Source organism: Pleurodeles waltl, chromosome 2_2, assembly GCF_031143425.1.
Source record: "Pleurodeles waltl isolate 20211129_DDA chromosome 2_2, aPleWal1.hap1.20221129, whole genome shotgun sequence".
NCBI classification, from domain to species: domain Eukaryota; kingdom Metazoa; phylum Chordata; class Amphibia; order Caudata; family Salamandridae; genus Pleurodeles; species Pleurodeles waltl.
This window is the reverse complement of record NC_090439.1, coordinates 542,819,444-542,835,210: the sequence shown is the minus strand read 5'-3', so window position 1 is coordinate 542,835,210 and position 15,767 is coordinate 542,819,444. Positions and strand designations below refer to the sequence as shown.

General features: G+C 43.4%; 1 protein-coding gene and 1 long non-coding RNA gene across 2 annotated transcripts in view; one reads left to right on the top strand and one right to left on the bottom strand.

The window, feature by feature from the left end:
* The window catches only part of CDH2 (cadherin 2), a 276,482-nt gene that overhangs the window by 123,411 nt on the left and 137,304 nt on the right, over positions 1-15,767 (top strand). The window lies entirely within an intron of this gene.
* Positions 8,518-15,767, bottom strand: part of LOC138282462 (uncharacterized) — a 55,042-nt gene continuing 47,792 nt past the window's right edge. Inside the window, exon 3 of the long non-coding RNA XR_011200954.1 lies at positions 8,518-8,596. This is a non-coding gene — a long non-coding RNA (uncharacterized lncRNA). The remainder of the gene's footprint in view (positions 8,597-15,767) is intronic.

Below are 15,767 nucleotides of genomic sequence, written 5' to 3'. Positions count from 1 at the left end.
ACCCTGTCCTACAACCCTAGTCCGCTGTTCGTACCTCACTTCCCCACCATCTGCCTCCATGTTGCCTCCCAACCCATCATCCAGTGCTGTTTTTACACACATTACACAGCAGTGCGGGCTGCTCTGCAACATGGCTTAAAGGAAAAAAGAACTATGACGCCATTAACACTGGTCGCATTATAGCACTCTTTTTTAACTTTAAGCCATGTTACACAGCAGCTTTTGCTGCTGTGCAATATGAAAAAAAGATTGACAAAAGCAATAAATCTTGCATAGGCAAAACCTATTGGCTTTGCCAATGCGTGTTCACTGGAGAGGGCAGATGATTTTAAAGAGAAGACACTGGGTCTTAACTCCACACATTTCACTGTCTCCATTTTCAGGTAGTGGCTTATCTGGGGTTCCTGTGGCCCCATGTCCTCTTGCTAAATATTGCAGAGATGTAAAATATGCATCTGCACTTCATTATTACTCAAGTGCCTGGACAAGCATCTGCAGCCCTTTCTTTAATACAGAAGTGCCCTTGGGGACAATGAGTAGTAAGGCCTCTGAGATATCTTCTGCCTGCTGGAAAAGACTGCTGACTCTAAACACAATCCAGAACAAGAGTGGTAATATGTGAATTTGGAATAACTGGAAGGATGCCAGATTTTTGGGATAAATTAATTTCAATTCAATTAATTGAATTCTTACATAGCGCATAGCTACCAAAAGGCCTCCCAGTGCTAAACAGGCATCGTAGGTCGAACAGCCAGGTTTTCAAAGCCTTGTGGAAGGACAGTTTGTGGTCAAGTTGATGTAGCTCCGAGGGAAGAGTGTTCCATAGTTTAGGTGCAAGAATGGCTTTCCCATCGAGACTTATGCTTTTTAGGAATGTTCAAAAAGTAGGCCACAGACAATCTAGGAGGCCTATGGGGGATGTAAAAAGATATCAATCATCTTAACAAAGGGAGGGCTTTACCGTGAAGTGCCCATTTGCAAAATGCAAAGAGACATTATTTGCACTTGTTGTGTAGTACTGCCAAAGCTTTTTTGGTGGTTCATGTCTTGGAGTGTTAATAAGGATGCAGACGGCAGCATTCTGTACCACCTGCAACCTATTTACCACGTACCAAAGTGAGCCAAATTATAAGGCATTGCCATAATTGAGGCACAAGATTACAAGGGCCTGGACAATGAATATTTTGACTAGAAAAGGAAGAAGGTCAAAAACTTTCCTCAGTCATTTTAGGACCCAGAAGCAGGTGTCAGACACTAATTTACTTGATGGTCTATAGTCAGGCTAGGATCTAGCCATATCCTGAGGCTTTTCATTGAGCTTTTTGGTGTCCGGCAGTTCCTTAGACAGTCTAGTAGAAGCATAGGAGCCCTGTTACAAAAGTTATTGCCCAGTAATATGACCTCAGTTTTGTCTTCATTAAATTTTACTCAACAATTAGCCATCCACTTGGCCACATCTTGAAGGCAAGGGTCATTTGGAGATGACTAGAGCTTGGATCTAGGGAGATGGACATAACCAACTGTGTGTCATCAGCATAAGACACTAGTGACAACCCATAGGAGCGCACAATATCTGCCAGGTGTTACAAATAAAGATTGAAAAGTGTGAGGGTTAACGAAGTCCCCTAAGGTACCCCACAGCGCAGGTGAAGGTTTTCTGAAAACCAAGACTGATCTAGTTCCTGAAAGGTACGATTTTCCAAAAAGGAGGTCAGCAATTTTAGCGCCATGCCATTGATACCCGTATTTGAAATTCTCTGAATGAGAGTAGCATGGTCCACCGTATGGAAGGCTGCACTAAGATCTAAAAGAATGATGCCCACTGAACCTCCTTGAGCCATAAGACATCTCAGTTCTTCCACCAGTGCCAGCAAAGCAATTTCATTGCTATGCTCTAAACCCCATTTGGGTGGGGTGGAGAACCTCATAGGACTCAAGGAAGGCAGAAAGATGTTTATTACCTTTCTTTTCCAGGATAGTATTAGAGAGATCGGCATGTAGTTGTTCGGACAAAGGGGGGCAAGACAGTTTTTTATTATTGGTGGTTTAACTACTGCATGACCCATTGGGAAGGGACCAATCCACTATTAAGAGATAAACGTAACACATCAGTTAGAGCAGGAGCAGTACTTTACAACCCATGATAGAGAATCTGGAGAGGTGTGGGGTCTGGAGGAGAGACAGATTTTTCTACCTGCAAAAGGTCTGCAAGGGTTTCGACTGTAAGAATAGGAAGGCCAAAAGTTTGGCATCCTGTTGATGTAAGGGGAGCTGCCTGGATTGAAAAACTTCAAGATTCGGCCTATCAATGAAGGAGGAATATATATCCATTACCTTCTTTTGAAAAAAGAATGCCAATTTCTTACTGTGCCCTACAGAAGCTTCTGGAGTGAAACTGGCTGAATGTGGGCTTAGTAATCTCTCTAAGGATCTGAAAGATATCTTTTGGAGAGTTAGATTATAAGGCAGGTTTGGTGGCAGGAGAAAAGCACAAGAAGACGTTAGTAATATCGTGCTTGGGATGGACATATCAAGTGCAATTTAGTAAAGGGAAAAAAGTAATGAGTTGGAAAGCTAAAAACACACATGCACTCTCATAGAGTGCTCAGCCAAAAACAAAAAAGTAGTATCGTAAAAGTGAGCAGTGGATGAATACAAGTCAGCCAATAAAACGGATGTTAAAGAATCTAGCTTCAGGGGAGGGACAAGTAAAGCATTTGAATGAGAAGCAAGCAACTGAGATTGATAATAAAGCTAACCAATATTCAGCAATATCTGTAATCTCAGCCCCGCCATTCCCTAACTTTGCAAGAACTAATCTCAATAATTGTAACAATCAGGATCCTTACCTCTTGCTTCTACCTGTAGCCATGACTGGGCTGAGATGTAAAAACACACTTACACACTTCAATACACAAGCAAAAACAGCCACAAAACGACTATCTAAATAACTGTTAACCCAAACAGCCACCACTATACCAAGCCCTATCGGAACACTTAACACATTAAGACCGCCCTTCCCCAGATTCCCACACTTAACCTATTCCTGGTGTGCGTTCCTGGGCCCGGACCCGGGGCCAACGTTGGTCGCGTTTCTGCTGAATGACCTGGGCCGCCCCATCAGGTCAAGGAAGGCAGGCCAGTGTCAAGTGTGCAGGCTAAAATTAACCCTCGCGCCAGTAGTCCAGTGGGGGACAGGACTACAAGAAGGGCAGGGGGAGGCTGAGTTGCTCAATGCAGGCTTGCACCCTTAATGACAGGCCGCTGAGTGCGCGTGGTGACACGAGCACTGGGAGAGGGACGGCGGGCCACAAAGACAGCGTGGGTCCCGCAGGTGAGCACAAGCGTGGACTTAGCATTGACCTGCCCAGAGAAAGAAGGGGATCTGGACTCGGGCTCCAAGCTTTGGCAACAAAAAAGGCAGGCCCTAGTACCTGCGCGGGAAAGCCCCAAGCGGCTCGAAGTTGCCCCCGCACAGAGAGCAAGGACGGGGCTCTGGATTCTTCACTGAAGAAAGCCTTGAGGTGCTGGAGAGTGGCGACAGAAAAACTATGGTCAGCGTCCAATCCGCCGACGCCGTATCCACGAAAAAGGCTGTGACCTACTCGCCCAAGGATGCGGTGCCGGCCGGAAGTCACGCTCCTCCTGCGTGACCCCCAGAATTCAAAGCCCTCTGCCCTCCCTCCTTGCGAGGCGAGAGGGCGGAAGTCCATTGGCCAGCAACACAGGACCAGAGTACAGGCCCTGGGCCACGGCGGCGCTGGATCCTAGATGCTGCGCTGCCCCAATTGGGGCTGCGCTCTGCCAAAAGCATTCGAATGAGAAGCAAACAACTGAGAGCGATAATAAAGCCAACCAAGAATCAGCAATGGGTGAGGAAAAAGCCCACCAAGAGTTCTTCACAAGCCCACAATATGTATTTTTCAAGTCTGGTAGGCAAGACCCAATAAGTGACTCCCATTTAGATTTGCCATGTACAAATGTATCTCATGTGGGTGGGGATCAGAAGTTTAACAAGAATCGCCTGGAACGTATAAACAGAATGTAGTGAATCATACACATCTGAGAAAAATCTGCACTAGCTATTTAAACCAGGAGTCCGAAGAAACAGTGAAAAAGACTATTGCTGCTAATCTCCGAAGCTATTGAATTACTTTCAATGGGCGAACTCCACGAAGCTTTCTTTCGTGAATGGCTGAAACGTATTCCTGGAAATTTGAGGGCAACTTAAAAGTATTTGAAGAGGAAGCATCACCGCCTGCGCTCTCAGAAATCTTTGTGAATCGGCCTTACGGACTGTTAATGTCATGTTATAGCAGATATGTTTGGCTTTTTGCCGCAGGTGCTAAAAGGGACGGATACGTTGGATACTACTGTAGCTTTCAAAGCTGTGGTTAGAAGGTTCTTGAGAGGAATGTACATTTTGTGCATTTTTGATGCATGGCCTTCATCTCGTCCACGACAAATGTGGCTGCAATAGGAGTTCATGCTGTAATCTACTGCTCGTCATTTCCCCCCACCCCCTCCCTAAAAAAAAAAAAAAAAAAAAAACACACACACACATATCCCCCCCCCCACACCGTGTCAAGTGCACAAGTTTAGTGCGAGCGTAACTATCACAAATCATCCCCCTGCTCCATTTATCAGTCAGACCGGAAGTTGTGCTTTACCTAGGCATTTCTCCAAACGCGTCAGAAATTCGACCACCCTTTAATGACGAAGGTCACAAACGGAGCAGTTTGTTGTGAGGGACCACTCCAGTCCTTTGTGTGGAGCATAAAAGTTCATACTCGGTATTATTCTCGTGGAGGCCAGTGACGTCACATTTGGATCTGTTCGCCACCACGTGGATCCGTGTGTGCCTTTGTAGTGTGATATCATAAGGCCTCCACTTGCAGAGCTCGAGGCTCCCGGTGGCCATATAAACTTTCGCTCGCGGGGCCTGCGAGCGGCGCCCCCTCTTGAAGTTTAGCCGCATTAGGGCCAGCCGAGGTGATGACTCCTATCAGGTTGGTGTGAAATTTTACACTTGCATGTCTGCTTTCCGATGTGTTAATCTAACCGAAGACTGCCTGCTGGACGCCATTAACAGGTCTAAGGTCCCTGTCTGGCTTCCGGAGACTGGAGGCCCCCTGCAGGCTCCAAGTCTCTCGTTGTGCTTGACAGAAAGGTGTGCAAAGACTGCATTACAATGTGTTAATGACGGGGGATTTTAAGAGCATTGGGAGTGAGTAACCTGCTAGCAGTAAAGGAGTTTGTCACCCTCAATAACTGATTATAATACATCCGTCCTTCCTTGTTGGTCATGTGAAAATAAACAAACCCGTAAAGGCCGAGCGCAGAGGCTGCCACAAATGGCCCGGTCCAGCGGCCTGACCGAGCTTTCTTTTCATAGCGGGCATTTCTCGCTCAAGAGCAAAGCAGGAGCAACAGCCTTGCAAGGGATGACCTTCCAGTAGGCCACTGGTAGTACTGTCATTCCCCCTTATTTGCTGCAGAAGTATTTCACTGTGCGTGGGAAGTAATTAAAATATTAATGTTTCCTAACTCCTCAAAAGACTTCCACCGGAGCATTGAGTACAGTGCAACCGTGGGTGGTGTCTTATGTTAGCTCTTATAAGACATTAAACATGAACGGTGGGTGATTTATTTGTGGCCCCATACCCCCCGATATGCTGATGCCCAGTGGTGTGGAGGTCTGCAATAGACACACGCATACATGTATGTGTAGACACACACACACACACACGCACTAGTTCAGTGACACACTTCATCTACAAAAACAAAGGCCTGCTGGCCTTGCCATATGTCATACTTTTGCATGCATCTGAAACCTATTTTCCAGTCAACTGCCACACATCATGCATTGTTGTTGTAAAGTGAGTCATGTAACCAACCACCCACAGCCAGTAATAACTATAAACTGTTCAGTGCATATTTAGATGTTGCATACCTTGTTACCTTTGTGATGAGGATCACAAAAGTGGAATAAAGAATATTTTGATAAATCTTCAACTCTTGAGGGGGCTTATGACTGGAAGGCATTACCTTAGCTCCCGCACAAAGAGGGTATATTGTCCGCCCTGCATTGGGGATCTAGAATTAGTTAATGTGCATGTTTGTCTTCATGTCTTCCAAAAACTGGATCCATTCAAGAAGTATTTCAGGGCATATAGATCAATTTCTATCTTATTTAGCAAAACACTCCCTGTTTCATTTGTCGAAGTCAGGGAACTGTGGCCTATTATAAAATTTCCAGTGCATACAATTCGACAGTTGAATCCCACAGTCGTAAATTGAAATCCGAAACATGTATAATCTCTAGATTTAGATTAGTAACAACTATGTTTTGCGGCTGTGCAAATCACTCTGAATTCCAGAGGTTCTCCTAACTGGGCCCCTTACCCTCATAACTCCCAAAATGGTAGCAATCACGTCACCCTTCTCTGACCATATGTGGCATTTAATCCAGAATTTTGTGACATGGCTGTAATAAATGAAATCTCTTATTATTGGACGCAACTATTGGAAATTATAAAGTGCTCTTGGTGAAAGGAAATATTTTATTAACTAGCTGATAACCTCAGATTGTCTGCCTCAAGTATTGTCATCAAACATGCGCTTTCTGTCCTTTGTGTATCTAGCCTCTAGCCAGGGTGTCTGCCACCTCTCAGAATTCTAAGTGTGAAGGCAGAACGGAGGTCAGGAGTTGGTTTTGAGTTTAGAGCATCACACTCTAATCTGGAAACTTGTAGTGCTTGTGATCACTATTTTGAAGTTAGTATTCTTACTATAAAAGCAACATGTGATTTCACTGGTCACAATGGAGAGAGTTGGTGTATTGTCTCCTAAATTCAATTGATGATCCAGGATGCTTGTAGGGACCATAGCTGAACAGTGCAATTAAAAAAATGTAAACCAGGAAGTATTGTGAACCGGCAAACAACTGGATTCATGTGAGTTGCGACGGCCAGACGCAGAGTGAATGAAGATGAGGATAGGGATTCCTGGATTTGTACCTTTATCATCAATTAAATACAAACTTCTTGGAAGTGTCAACAGATGATAATGGTCACAGCCATGGCTCTGTCAAACAAGCATTTGTTTGAGTTAGAGCTATTAGCATTGTAAATTCCTAACTTTACTTTTATTGCCACATACATTGAAAATGAAAAGTAAAACAGTTGACATAAGTGAGCTGATTCAAAGCGCCACGGCCACCATGAGCATGAGCGTGAAGGAGAGACACAGGAGGAAAAAGAAGTTTGCTCACAGTCAAACATATTGGCAAACGTGCAATTATCCATGTAAGAGGGTAGATGGTCAAGGAGGTAACCAATCTGCCCCAAGGAGGGACAAACATAAAGCATTTACCAATGATAACAAAGGATTTTTGAAAGGCAAGCCCATGAATGAGTGATAGCGATGGGCGTGTAGTGGGCATGATTAAAAGCCCACAGATAGATCACAACAGGCCAGAGCGCTTGCATGCTCGACCTAAAAAAGGTAGTTCTAGTTGATCTGGAAAATTTATAGTTGGTTACTTTATACTATTTTGATCTGTGCTGTTATCTGGTATTTGTTAGACAACCAACGTAAATTTTCATGAACCACGACAACCCACACTCTACAGCCATGTATGATGCACCCAGAAGAAACAGATCTTCACCCCTTTTAGAGCATGTAGCTGTAACAGTTTGTGGCTTATATTTCCTGCATGGTAATGTTCGCAGCAGCCTGGTTACTTTCATTATATTATATATCTGGAGTGGGCATGGCCAGGAGGTCAGGTTCAGAGTTTCTTTTTCACCAGGGTATAATATGTTTGCCTCAAAACAGACATAAAAAATGACACACTTATTTTTTCTGACATTTAGGTGAAGTTTAAGTCGTGATTGACTCAAATCTTCAGTTACAGGTGAAGACGTCCTGCAATGTTTCAGTTGCACCTGGGGTCATATGACACTCAATTAGTTTTGTGCTATGTGTTTTCGGATCATTTACATTACCTCTCTTCTCCAGATACCAGAGACCTGTTAGGAATATTGGGTGTTTCTTTCCTTATTGTTGTGCACAAAACAACCTGCAGTCTTTCTGATGTATTTGCACAATATGAAATAACTGGATAAGGAATAGAAAATCTTTCAGGCTGTTCCTGTCCAAATAAACCTTTTTTGTTGCACATTTTGTTTATGTCCTGTGCAAATGTATCTCCCACTCCAATTGACTGGAAGAATCATTATATTAACAATTAATCATGCATTGCAATGTCTGGGTAAAATGTAAGTGCTGAACATGTTAAGAATATCAAAATATTCACAGTCACATTTCTTCAAGTTTATATGGTAATAGACAATTTATTCTGAGGTCTGGTGCGTGTTTTCATGAATTATTTGCAATTTGAGTGGTATTTTACATGCGTCAGGGCGGCTTGACACCCAGCTGGGGAAGTAAATGTAAGCAAATTAAAGTGTTGCTGCAACATTTATAATATTTCTGCCATTCTTATCGCGCCGCGTTGCCTCTGGAGAACGTAGGCTTCTTCGTTGGGGGCGCCAGTCTTCTAGCTTTTCATGCATCACGGAGACATTGTTAGCTGATTTTAAAAAGGGGAAAAAATAAGAAAGATGATGTTCTCTGTGCCTTTGCATAACTTGACTTTAATAACACTGCTGCCCTGCATTACTGGTTCATTTGCACAATAAATCATTTGCCTCGTGTGTACGTACTGCTTTACCAAATCAGCTGACTGCGTGAGCATACTGTTCCATAATTATGAAGACCTTGAAACAGTAATTAGTTTTCATCTGCTTGTGCATGATTAGAAAAACAAAGTAGACAAGACAAAGGTTTTGTGGATGTGCTGTTAATGGTCTGGGCTCCGCGCGTTAATAAATTACAGTTGTGTTGATGTGTTTCTCAGTTTTGAGCTACGACAAGCAGCTCCGCCACAAGTTGGCCTCCTCGCACTGTCTCGCGCTGATCGCACGATCAATAGACCAAAGTCACCTTCTTGGTCGGTCTTTAACCAAGCGTTTCTGCCTTGATGGCCTTGTGGCTCTATTCAGACCAAAAGCAAAAGGGCTGGAGTCAAATATGCGCCTAGGGACTTAAGTGAAACTCCTCAAATGGAAAAAGCAAAAATCTCCATTGATCTGATATGGATTTTTTTCTGCCCGCCATCTTGAAAAGTGAAGCACATGGGTAGGGGAGCAGGAAGTGTGCAGTATAAGTGTGGGTGGACCGAATGGCGTTTTATGCTGACATTTCCTCTGGGGACTGGCACCACAATTGATTACAAAAGTATTAAAATGTCACACTTTTCCAGACAGTGGCATACTGCTTCCTTCCAGTGTTTGGCACACTATTATAGTAGGTTTTGATAAGAACACTGTTAAAGCACTGCTCAATGTTGTGGCATTTATGGATGATAAAATCGGATTTCTATATTTTATCGTTCAGAAACATCTTACTAGGTTTAGCGCTGCCTTTTTAAAGGCACATTTACATATAATTTTTGGCTATAGTTTTTCATGTGCATTGATAATGCACAAGTATTTCTCACAGATGACGACATAAACTTGGCAGCTCCTCTCACTGTTACGCTCGGCTTTCTCTTGTTCACCTCTGGATGCATTCCCAACAGCTGCTAAGATAGTAAGACGCGTGGGTGTTAAAGCAACTTATCCTTTCTCAGCTGCCATTACCATATTTCCATTCTCAGTTGAGGCCTATGCATGGGGTTGTCACAGCTTTCATAAACTCATCCATGCAGTACTAATGTAGTAGCAGTCACCTGTGGTTGAAGCAGGAGCTGATCTCTTGACTTTAGCACCTGCGGAAGGAGGCATTGAAGCTTGCAATAGGTACTGGGCCTGACAAACTCACATCGGTTGTGGAAAGTTAACACTGACTCCTGATGAGTCAGATCATTACATTTAAGTTCAGATCTGCTATCAGGGAATGTCTTCCTGGAGATAAGTTCTGCCCTGTAGAATACCCTCCCCTTGTTACTGTGCTTTCAGATTAATAATTTTGTTTCTCTTGGCTCCTTACAGAATAATACGCTTATTTGAACTTCTTTGTCTCCCTCAATGTGGCACCAAGGAACATTTATTGGGATATGAAGACTACAAATGCTCTAAACAAGAATTAAATAGGGGTGGTGATGTGCAATCAAATTAGAAATCCTTAAGTGTTCATGGTCAGTTTATTTTTTTAACAGTTCTGGGTTTTGTTCTCCTCATTTATTTGCTGTTTGATGATGCACTAAGTATGAGTAAAAAGGAGATAAGTCCTGCTTTACCCTCATAAATATAAATGCAAAGCAAATGTGTTGAAGGGTAAGCTTTAGGTATCTAATTTTCTCCAGTCATGTTTATGATTTAATCAATATTAAAAGCATAAATGGCCTTACATTAACGACAGAATATGAAGTTGCAGGATTCGTAGTATTTTAAGCTTTCCTTTTTAGTAGTATTGTTACAGACAGCATTAGCTATCTGTCGCTGTTTTGTAACCAAAACCTTTAATACATAACGGGCTTTGGCTTACACTTGCTCATAATTCAATGGGTTTCTTGCCTGTTTCAATTATTTGCTGCTGCTTTCAACAGCTTTCCTCCCTGTTATTGTATGCGTTCCACCCATGGAGCATTTCCGTTTAATCACTGCTTGGTTGAGTGCATCCTTTCTCTGATGATTCCAGGGAACTATGTGTCTTTCCTCCATGGTCTTTGCAACTTTAGCTTTAGCACTCAATGGGACTGCATGTTGTGCTCCTTCAGCCTTCTCTCTCTCCACCCTGCCACCACAATCATCCTCGTATTCCCCACTGCCATTGTGTCACTCTCTCTCTTCCTTCGCCCGTCCCTCTGCAGACACTGAGCACTGCTGAGCCCCAGTGTTTCTCTCGCCTGCGCCTCGCTCTTCCCACCACTCTCTCTCTCTTCCTCTTACTCCCCACCGGACCTCCCAGCCCAGCCATTCACTGGCCACTATTGACAATGCATAGTGGTGGGTTCTCATCTTGCAAAGTTATTTTTGATAATTTCAAGATGACCACCACGTTGTGTCTAGATCCAGTGTCATGGCCATCTTGGGATTATACATAAAAATATTCAAAGATGGCCGCTCACCACTATTGCCTTTGCCAAGGCTCATGCCATGAATCCTCAAGAATTTGAAAAAACAATACCAGCCACAAAGAAAAATTAGCCGTACAAGCCCAGTAGGCTGGCCAGTGTTTGTTTAGCTTTGGATTCACATGCCATCGAAGCCTATGCGTTTTTATTTATTTATTTGTTTAGTGAAGATGGCACTGTCCCCATTGTGCATAGCCTTTCAGTCTTCTACGGGTAAAGCTGTTACCTTTTTGAGGGACAGGTCTTTGGGATGGAAGGACAAGGCACGTTAGAGAATCAGGGTTGTTTCTGCATTGTCTGTCATGATTCACTTGTTCAGTCATTTTAAGTTGGCGCCATTAGTAAATACTTTAAAATTATACGCACTGATTTGAAAAGTGTACGATTGAAGGCAGGAGGCACCAACAAAGTCTGGCAGTGGAAGCATTCTGACATATTGACATAAAAATGCCCCAGTAAAGCCATAGACTTTCATTTGTCCAGTCCTTTGCCTCACTGGTTGTTACGTAGCGAAGTGGATATCTGATTTGAGATCATCCAATGGCTATAGATCATTGTAGTATTGCACCTGAGACGCTTCAGTGCATTACTTCTTTCCCGTGAGCTATGCCTCTGGATAATCCACTTGTTGGATAGATGTGCCAATAATATACAGTTGTAATTTTTCTTTTAGAAAGCACTGCTGCTGCACTTTCTCTGAGGAAAACGATGCCTGAGTAACCTTATTTCCTCATACTGTTTCTGTTTTCTGTTCTCTAGATTCAGGCTCATAGCAAGATGTTTTGCTTGGCTGGTGCAGTTCTTTACACTTTAAGCAAGATGTTTATAGCAATGGAACAACCAGTCATTCATTAACAGATTGGTGACCTCAATCTGAGTGGTTTGGAAGCTTCTGCCTGTACGTAACTGGCTAGAAAGCTCAATTTGTGCTGGTGGTGTGACAATGATGGCGAATTCCAAGTGCCAACCTGATGCGGAAAGCTCTACTGGAACATACAAACGGCAGTATGTGCTATATAATGCACAACATAACATTACAAGCTGGAACATGATAGGATATTGCAGGCAGAGTTACTACACCTACTCGACACTCGTCAAATTTCGAATTAGTTTTGTGTCACGATTTTGCAATCACATTTTAATTATCGCTCATCAGAATTTCATGGCTTCCACCAGTGTCTAATGTAGTGTGAGGCTATGTAATAACAATGTCGATATGCATATATCTGTAGCTCCTTCCTAGATTTTCATTAAAAAATAAGTGTTTGCTGCAGAGCAGGGCAGATCCTAAGGCTATCAGTAGAGCGTATGAATGGAGGGCCGCTTGAGATGACGTTAAACATAGCCATGGCAGCCATGTTAATAATGGGCTTCATAACCTCCTAGCTGTACGCCAGGTATGCAGATGCGCTTATCATGTGCTGCTCTGACATGAAGTAGGCACAAGTCTGTCAGGATGTCTGTCACACTGTAATCCCAATAATTACACTGTAAGTGACAGCAAAATAAAATGTCAAGATGTGAAAGCAGTACGGTAACAGCCATCGCCAGCTTCTAGCATACGAAATGTCTTAAGCAAGATACTGGATCACCGCTCAAGGGTTCTAAAGAGGTTCTGGGTACGCATTCTGTACACGTATACTCCCAAACCCAGCTGCAAACACATTGCAGGGGGATTTGTCTTTTTGTCTATATTGACTCTATACCAACCATGCCCTAAAGATCTACAAAATGTGAAATGTGTAATCAAAATGTAGTGTGGACAAGGGATTGCATTGAAGTTACTCTTAATTTACTCACAGTGAGTACAATGTCCTTCACAGTTTATCCACCACTGGACATAGCATAACTGTACATGGACGTGGTACCCGAGTACTTTTAGCAGAATACGGTGTGGCATAAATATTGTGTTTTAAGTATCTTCAACAAAATAATCACCTCATAGAAGTTAATAAATGAAAATCTACACCCAGTGGATTATAATTTAGTGAACGGTATTTAGGCCGCAGTATTTATCTCTGAAAAATTTTCTATATATTCTGACACGCAGCGACCCTTGTAAAGGGGTTGGATGGGGATAGCAGTTATTGAACCACGAACTAGCTGTTTAGGGGTGGACATGCTACACGGTTGATCAGTGAAGGGACTAAAAGAAAGGGTTGCAGCTTTACGAGGGTGCATTCATTTTGCTTATACCTGCCTCTTATTATATTTTTAATGATGCTGCTATTGGTGAATACAGTCGAGAAACTGGCAGTTGCACTAGACAGCTAAAAACAGAGAACCCTAGAACATTATAGGCGTGGGTCGTTTTTGAACTCATCCCTGTCCAACTTCTGGGTATCCAGATGGAGCAAAATGGAAACCAATGCTGTTGCCTTTGTTCTGTCAAAATACAGAAGGCACGTGCTTACACAAGTTGAACATAACCTCATTCACATCTCTCTCTAAATGTCGGACGGTGTCAGTGACACTCTGAAGTCAAACACAACCCGCGCGCAAGACTAAAACATCTTGTTACGGTGCAGTGCCATGCAGTGTGTGGCAAGAGAACTGATCAAATCATAGGGAAGGGTAAATGACAGCCCTAGCTTGCTTGAGGTGCAGTGTGCTGGTGAGTTGCTTTATGTTTTTGAAAAAAAAATGTACTGTTCTTCTTACTTGCATGTTCAGTGTTTTTATGCTTTTCTAACCACCAGGCTCACTTTGGTGATCCACACTGTTTCAGCTACCCGTCTCCTCGAAAAAGCTTTCAGCACAATCATTTGACAGTAGGTGATAGTTTTGTTGTTGGTGCCTTGAAGCACTTTTGTATGGCAGTATTTGATTGTTTTTCTTACTTGTGTTTTTTGCCCAGCTCTTTTTGTTTGTCTAGTATTACAACAAAGCACCAGAAACATTGTGAGCCTGACAGTGATGTGCACGTGCTTCTGTACATCTACCCATCCCCGGTGCACAGCTGGCAGTGGCAACGCCCCCTGGCACACTGAGAGCACAGAGCTGTGTCAATACTAATCCCCTGCTTGACCCCCTGGCGCCGAGTCTGGTGATCAATCAAAGAAGAGCTTCTAATTTGCTATTGGATTCCTCTTCATAAGTGGCTACACATTTATTGGCTGCCCGGCAAAGACCTTTAGGCAGCGGGCTCACTGCTAATCTAACGTGAGAGAAATTAATAAAGTGGGATTTACGAAACACAAAGCAGTCAGATACAAGGAAATCCCTAAAAGATGCTGTATTTTGTTCTGATTCTTCACAGCAATATCTGGTGGTTTGACGCACAACCAGATGGGATACATTCTTCGCGATGTTCGCTGGACGCGTTGCTGAGTAACCACTTTTGATGTGGTTGGCAGACATGTGCATCCTGGGTTATCTGCTTTGCTCTTGCACTGTGGTACTCAGCGTGCTAATTTGGGATCCCGGAGTAACCTGAGCGATATCCTCGCTCTATACCTTGAGACGGTCCAGGCATCTTATCTCCGCGCGCTCCGTATCCCGCGCTCCGGAGTGTTCCGCTGCCTGTAATGGTGCCATTAGTCTACCTTTTTAGCCCTTAATTGCACTCTGTCTGAAGCACGAGGAGATAATCTACCGAGTCTTTATGTCAGTTGGAACCTTATTTTAATATAACATATTCCCTTGGGCGCAATTCGGACTAAGCACATGCGCCTCCCGCTCACTCCACTGAGCTCTGCGCGCTGGAATACGTAGGCCAGTTCTGAATGTTCGTCTTTGCAATGCTGTGCTTGGAAGATGAACATAGCAGCTTATGGCCAATTTAGAGGGCCAATAGCTGTTCCGTCTCTCTCCCCCTCCAAAATGTTACTGTGCATTTTAGGACAGTAGTAAACCTCTATTACCTATCATTGCCCATAGCAGTAAACCACCTCGTATTAGCGTTTTGTTTCTATGCCACAGCTATTAACAGGAATAGAATGGACTTCACTGGTTTCTTGTCTGACAGTCACAGCTTCATTCTAGGGCTTCTATGACCCCTGCTCCGTTTGAACCTTCCTGAGCCAAAACCAACTTGCTTTTGCTGGTGGAATGTGTATCTCCGTCGAAGAGGGGGCTGGAACTGCAAAGGGCCGCCCTTGGGGTGGGGCGCTTGAAGTTAAGAACACGAGCTACAAAGCAGTACTCATTGCAACTAAAATCATTTGAATTTATCCCACTCCGGACAGATTATCTGGAGCAGAAGCACCAATGTGCCCAGCACATTCGAGCCTGGTACTCATTAAAACAAATATACAAATGCCTCAAATTTGACCAACCTTGCAATGCAGTATTGCGCCGTGGTTTGCACACACAGAAAATTCAGCATCCTACAGTCGTAACTAACGTCCAAGAGAAAGTATAGTTGACTGTATGAACTAAAGCCGTCTTACCGAACTGCCCCACCGAGTCACGAGTATCAGAGAGCATTCTGAGTTACGTTTTTAATGTTTGGAATCTTTAGGTCAGCATTAGTTTGCCCCTGCCCTTCCTAGTAATTTTGAATTGATCACTGAGATACCAATGGGCACCTGGTTGCCACTTTAACTCAGAATTAAACATATTACTTTTAATATTAAACATATCACTTTTAATGTTTAACACAGGTTCAGGGACGTCCACCCGC